The sequence below is a fragment of the Erithacus rubecula genome (genome assembly GCF_903797595.1).
Source record: "Erithacus rubecula genome assembly, chromosome: 13".
NCBI classification, from domain to species: Eukaryota; Metazoa; Chordata; class Aves; order Passeriformes; family Muscicapidae; genus Erithacus; species Erithacus rubecula.
In genome coordinates this window covers 17728015-17735138 of record NC_136665.1, presented here as the reverse complement: position 1 = coordinate 17735138, position 7124 = coordinate 17728015, and the positions used below count along the sequence as shown (strand labels likewise).

Sequence of the window (7124 nt, the reverse complement as noted above, 5' to 3'; positions counted from 1 at the left end):
TGGACCTTGCTGGTACAAATCTTAGTGCTCAGCTCATGGGAACTCATTAAATCCCTGTAATTCTATCATCTCTAAGAGTCCTATTTGATCACACTCTGCCAATTAAAAATGCATCTTGTTTTGCTGAGATAATTTATTTTTTGACATCCTTCCTCAGACCAGTGCCACATTTCATTACAGAAGTGGCTACACTTCTGTGCTGGACGTTTCTTAATTATAGACCTGCACATGCATGGAAAAGTGAAAAATCTCTTCAGGTCAAGGCTCTTATACCAAGTCTGGGTCAACAGATGCTGTGTCAAGTCTCTGCTATCTCCAGAGGAGATGTCATTGCTCCTCAGCCAGCACATTTCAATAATTCATTACACTACTGGACAGAAAGGGAAACGGAGGTGGCAGTGACTTAAATCTTATTTGCTGAAGAAGCAAATTGTTTTCCTCACGTCCTTCTTCTTTATGCCATGACAGCAAAGCATCACCACCCTGTCCAGAGCTCCTCTGTGTACAGAAGGACAGCCAGCAAGTCCTTTCCCCCTTCTGGGAATGTCCCAGCACAGGAGAGACCTGGAGCTGCTGCTCAGGATGAGCAGAGGATGGAGCAGCTCTGCTGGGAGAAAAGGCTGGAATTGTCCACCTGGGGAGGAGAATTTGGGGTGAGCTCAGTGTGGCTTTGAAAGGGACACAGGAAAGATGGAGAGAGAGAATTGATGGAGGGACAGGACACAGGGAATGGCTTCAAACTGACAGAGGTCAGGGTGAGATGGGATTTTGGGCAGGAATTGTTCCCTGTCAGGGTGGGCAGCCCTGGCACAGTGCCCAGAGCAGCTCTGGCTGCCCCTGGGTCCCTGGAGTGTCCAAGGCCAGCTGGACATTGGGCTGGGAGCACCTGGGACAGTGGAAGGTGTCCCCATGGATGGATGTCAGACTGGATGAGCTTTAAGGTCCCTTTCCACCCAAACCATTGTGTGGTGCTATGATTGACCCGTCATCCCTGGCAAACTTCAACTGAGGCACAGGGAGCTAATGCACAGTTATTGTAACACATTCCCTGTGCTTTGGGATGCTGAAAGATAACACAGGTTTCAGGAAATTTAGTATACTACCGGCTACAGAAAAGAAAAAAATAAAAAAAAGGACTTAAAGGAATTCTGCTCAACCCTAATTACACCACACAACTCTAATGCTGTGATCAGCCGGAGCCAGATCCAATAAAACCTCCATCCGGCTCCTGCACAGCGACCTACGCCAACTTGACTCTTTCCCTGGGCTGCCAGCCCAGAGCGAGATGGAATTTTTATTTAATCCATAACGCCTCAACTTCCCCCTCACGGCAGCGCTTCCACCCCGAGGGGAGAGCCCAGCGGGGCTCTCGGGGGAGCGGCCGCCGCCAGCGGAGCATCCCCGGCGCCGGCGGGCCCGGCTGTGTCCGGAGGGGCCAGGCTGAGCTGTACCGAGCTGTACCGGGCTGTACCGGGCTGTACCGGGCTGGGCTGGACCGGGCTGGGCTGGACCGGGCCGCACAGCCCCGGAGCCGTGAGGGGCGGTGGGCGGGAGATCGCGCCAGGCCCGCCCCGCCGCCGGGAGCGCGGCCAGCGCCGCTCCACAAGAGGCGCCGGGAGCCGCAGGATTACAGCGCCGGCTCCGCGGGGAAGGGCAGCGCTCCGGCGGCTGCAGCGGCTCGGCTGCAGGTGGGCAACTTCGGGGAAACAAAGTTGGGCAGCGGCGGAGAGGAGAGCGCCGAGCCCCCCGCATCCCTCTGGGGGGATGGAGAGAGGGAGCCGGGCTGGGGCAGCGGGGACGCGGAGGATGGAGCGGGGCAGCCGGGCTGGGGCAGCGGGAACCGGGGACACGGAGGTGGCTCCGCGTCCCTGCCGGGCTCGGGGGATGCAGCCCCGGTACTCGCCGCTGCCCGCCTGGGTGATGCTCGCTGGTGGCACTTTTGGGGCTCCTCTCCTGGCTGCAGGGAGCTGCTGTGCCCCCCGGTCCGCCTGTCCGGGGGTCTCTGCCCGTGGCTCCCCCGAGCGCTGCGGATGCTCCCGGTCCGGCGGCACCGGAGCGTGCGGCTGCTGCCGGTCTGAGCGTTTGCACGGGGTTCGCGCTTTTCCTCCCCCCTAGGATTGTTCTGAGTCTGGAGTTGCTCAAGTTTTAAAGCTGGGCGGCTCTGGCTTTGATTTTAATCAACTGCTAATAGTCTGAAATGCGAGAAGGCGCGGACGGAGCTCGCCCCCAGCTCTGGTGTCGGGGATGCGGCGTGTTGGTTTCAAACAAGCCCCGCGCCTCGCCGGTGAACGCTCCTTGAAGAGCTTTTTCCTTTTCCTCTCGAATGACAATTTGGCTCTTTCTGCACGTCTCTCGCTCGGGTTTGCCCGAGTCCTGGCCACCGCGGGACTTTGCCGTGAGCCGGGGCGAGCTGGCCACCGAGTGGCGGCGGTGGCTCGGTGCTCGGCACAGCCGCTGCTCCGCTCCCGCTGCAGCCTCGGCCGCCTCTGCTGCTCCTCTAAACACTCATCCGCCTGCTCTCTTGCAACTCCACGGCTCGTACCTGGCTGGGTGCGAGCTGCTGGTGTCCCCAGCACGGTGATGTGCCACCTGGTTGCCAATCCAGCGTGGTGCCGGGCTGTGATGCTGTTGGGGAGGGAGATCAGTTGCTCCCGATGGGGAATGATCCAGCAATAGCCTTGGGTGGGAATTGGGCAGTCAGGATTACCTTAGTGGTGCCACTGACACACACACGGAATCAATACTGATAGCTGTGCTCAACGTGCGTGTTTTATACGAGGGGAAAGAATGTCACTATTTTTATTGCGAGGGCAAAAATCAAAACCTGGACAGGAAACTCTCCAAAGTATTGACTGCTGTGTTTTGCAAGAGAAACTTGAACTCTAGCTTAAGGTGCATGCCAGGCTTGTTCAGTGAGGTATTTTTGAAATGTACATGGGAAATGATGAACAAAATACTAAAATCAGGAGTGGAAATCACTGAACTTGTAAGCACTGAAAGTGTGTTACTACCCCATGTGGAATTGTTCCAGAAAGTTGTTTATTATGCAAGAGCCTTCCCATAGTAATCTGGCAAATGCATTTCTGAAAGCTTTTGAGGGTAGTGATTGGTGGAGGTGTTTAACTCTTGCCAAAATGCTGCCGATGGGCTGTTGGGGCTGCAGCTAAAGGCACAGAGCGCTGTGAGCTCTGTCCTGCCTCGCTCTTCCTGCTCCTCAGCATCCCTCAGCATCCCTCAGCATCCTCCTGCATCCTCCTGCATCTCTGCTAGCCTTGCCCTGCGCTGCCGGGGGTGGGTGAGCGGCAGGTTTGGAGCTGGCAGCAGTGATGTTTTCTGGAATAAAGCAGTGGGAGGTGCTGCTCGGAGCGCAGGGTCTGCGAGCTGCCAGTGCCAGTGGGGTTTTTCCAGAGTGGATTTTGGGGATGGCGCCTCGGTGAATAGAACAGGTAGGGGCTGTTTAGCTGATCTGAAGCTTGAGTTTTTTTCTGTGTTAAGGAAGTTAAAACCTTGGATTTTTGGGGGGTTTGGAGCTGTCGTGGGGTGATAACAAGCTCCTATAGCTCTGTCACTCGCTCAGCTCCAGTGCTAAGTTGGGGTCTGGTGCAGAAATCCGAGATGCATCCAGCTGGCTGCACACCCTGCAAATGCTGGAGCTGGATGTGATACACGGACCCACCTAAACAACTTGTTCTTTAAATTCCTAAAGATCACGTCACCGTAGCTAAGGAGCAATGCCATATTTCCCTGTCACTTTCCTATAATGCTTCTCTTGGAGTTTCCACCCACAAACAAATGTTTCCCACCACTTCTGCAGGGGCGGTGGTTTTGTTGTTTGTTTTTTTTCTCTGAGCTAGCCTCACTGTCTTTGATGTTGTTTATGTTTATGTTCTTGTGGTGTTTCTTGTGGGAATTTTCCCATTGCAATACCACAAGAACATCTTAATGTTGTTGTGATACAGCAGCAGATTTCTGCAAATAGATTCAATGTTTTTACTGTTTTTCCTGTAAGAGGCTGAGTCTTACAAGTGACATAAGCCAGTGGTTTTATATGTGTGGAAGTGATCCTCAGGATTTACTTTGATACCAGAAGACACAGATTAACTGCAGTCTGCAAACAGGATTTTATTTTTTTTTTTAATGTATTCACAGTGGTGTGAGCAGTGTCTGAGGAGGCATCAAGCCTGCAGGGACAGGGAACTTATTAGTGATGAGGGATGGTGGGGCTGGATGTGAGCATCCCTCCTGACTTTGGATAACTTGGGAAATAATTACAAGCCTGGCTTACTAGAAAATCAAGGGAAGCTTTTTCATCTGTAAAGTAATTTTTCATCCTTCTTGGAGCTAGGTCTGTCTTGTGCTGTCAGATCCATAACCTCCCAGTTCATGTTGGGAAACCAGGGAACAGTGGATGAGTCTCCTGGGATGCATGCACACATTGGAGTTGAACACTACTGGAGATACAAGTGGTGAGAAATGACTTTTTCAAGGGACTTGTGTGATGCAAGCATTGCTTAACCTCCTGTTGTGCATGGGTGATGCACAACAAGATGGATTAAATGGAGGATACTCTGAAATTAACTTTTGTTTGAAGAAGTTTAGCATCTTAATACTTTGTTTCTTCAAAACTGGATGTGCCACAGGAGCTGGAAATGGACTTGCCTTGGTGCTCTGTTGCTGCCATCCTTAAAGTGTATCTGCAGTTCTTTTTTCAGGTGTTTTCATTTGTTTGTTTTGTTTTGCAGCTCTACTGCTGAAGTTTCCCTCTCTCAGCCAAACCAGGAGTAGTTCAGTCAGTGATTATCCCAGCCTTGGACAATCCCAGCTGCAGCTCTTGCTCTTCTGGAGAAACTCATTTAATGGGAACAGCCAGTCCACAACTTGGACATGTATTTTAGTATTTTCTTAATCTTGATTGCACATAGGAAGAACTTTATCTGTATTTGACTGAGTGATGAAATGTTTAAAATCCAGACTGCAGAGCAGCCAGGGTGAGGGGCTCCAGGAAAATGAGATGTGGGCTGTAGAGGGCTTTGGAGTGAGAGGTAATAGGAAGAGAAAAGCAGGGATGACCAGACTTGTCTGGAGGTTCTTTTTATCTGCCAGTCTTGGTTGCTGGAAAATACAAATAATGCATTTCTGAGCTGCAGTTGGAGGGGAAGCATTGGCTGTGATGGCAGGGAGTGAATAGGTGTGAGCAGGAAAGAGCTGAAAAGAAACCTTTGTGCAAGTGAAATTTGACTTAGAAGAGAGTGCCACCAACCTCCCTGGGAGCCCCACCCATTCCTGTAGATCTGTTCCTGTATCCTGTTCCTTTGGTTTTGAGATGTATGGTTAAGGAAAGGTTTACTTGTACATTCAATTTTAATAGAGAAGTGAGAACTCTTAAATTTCACTGTAGTTCTGAAACAGTGGTTTGAGCCTTGCTGAAAATTTATGGTTAAATCCAGATTCCTTTTCCACCAACATTGTAAGGAGTAATGAGCTACCCTGGTATTAACTATTCTAAAAGTGCTCCTCTCACTATTCCTTTTTTTGTGACTGACTCTCAACAAAAAAAAAAAAAAAAAAAAAAAATTCTACTGCTTTTCTAGCAGTGCTGAAATCACAGTGCCATGTTCCTGATGTGGGAAGCATATTTCACTTCAATAGGCCTTGACAATTCTGAAGAGTATTACTGCTCAACATGTTCAGGCCTTTTGTGAAATGTAAAATATAATAAATTACAGCTGTTTGTGGCTGTAAACCTCTCGTTGGAGTAAACTGGTGGGGAAAATCAACTGGTTTTCCACAGTCTGGCTTAATGTGAAGCATGTCCAGCATCCCTTTAGCTTGTGCTGAGGTCAGGACAGTAATTTCCAGTGTACTGCAGTGCTTGACTACATAAGGAGCCATTCCTGTCTAATCCAATTCAGGGTGGATCAGTAAATGATAAATTCTGTTTAGCTTGCAAGCATACAGATTTTCATAGTTCATTTGCAGAAGGATCACGCATCTCTGCATTGGAAGACATTCCATTTGTTGAAGTTGGCATCTCTTACATTCCTGGTAGAATGTGCAAGATGAAGAATACTGTTCTAATGACTTATTACTCTGGAGTATTTTATAGGGAGAAACCAGCAAATTGTGGCTGGTGCAGAAACCACTGTTTATTTCCCTGGATAATGCGAAATATTTTGATTTTATCTTGCCTTGTAAAAGCTCAGTGCAGTCACCTGGATGTGTCTGTCCCACCTGTCCATCTGTCCTGCTGCTTTAGGATAGTTGGTTTCTAAATCCATGAAAGCAGAATGAGGGAGATAACCTTGGTGTGGTCCTGGGTGATGAAGTTTTCACACCAAAATCCCATTACTAAAATATCAGCATCCCTGTGATGACTTTTCCTTTGTTTAATAGGAAATTTTGGGTGCCTGCTGCTGTGAGTGTGGTGCAGGTTGTTGTGTGGGCACAGAGTGGGAGGAGAGCTCCCTGCAGCACCCTGGGTTATTTATTTAACATCTCAGCCCAGTGTGTTGGTGTAGGCTGTAAATGACAATAAAAAGAAAAGGCTGTATATGCATGTTTGCTTTGCCTGGGTAATTTATAAAGCAGGGTATAATTGGGAACATTTCTGCCAGGTCACTGCTTGACCACCAGCACCTCTTTATCTTTGAAGTTTGTGTGCTCAAGGAGCAGGCTGCTGGACAAATAAATAATAACAGTGACCTTTTTTTCACTTTTTAAAAACAAATGCTCTAAAGAAACAGGATGAAGAAGCATTGGCATCTACCCAGACATAGTGTGTTCATTTCCACCGTTAAGATCAGTAGGAGACCCCAGGTTTCTGTGGGTTTCTGTGGTTTGTAGTCCCTCAACTGCCTCAGTTGAACATTTAAGTGAATGTTTTTAGCAGTGTGCACCTCCTTTGGATGAAGATTTATTGATGCTGCAGAGCTGTTACATTTGTGTGTGTGTCAGTGGTGTATGAAAAGCATCTGTTTGCACACTGAGCTTTCCACCCCATAGAAAACAATTTGTTGTTTTAGACTTCAAATCTCATCATGGTCCAAAAAGAAGGAAGCTGTACCTTGACTTACTTGCCATGATGTCTTCCTGCTGAAAGTTCAAGAAGTTGGCTGGCTAAATTC

At 49.0% G+C, this 7124-nt stretch overlaps 1 protein-coding gene across 1 annotated transcript in view; it reads left to right on the top strand.

The window, feature by feature from the left end:
- Positions 1-1551: 1551 nt before the first annotated feature.
- Positions 1552-7124, top strand: part of CNTN3 (contactin 3) — a 92334-nt gene continuing 86761 nt past the window's right edge. Inside the window, exon 1 of the mRNA XM_079317199.1 lies at positions 1552-1688. The gene's annotated coding sequence lies outside the window, so the exon portion shown is untranslated. The remainder of the gene's footprint in view (positions 1689-7124) is intronic.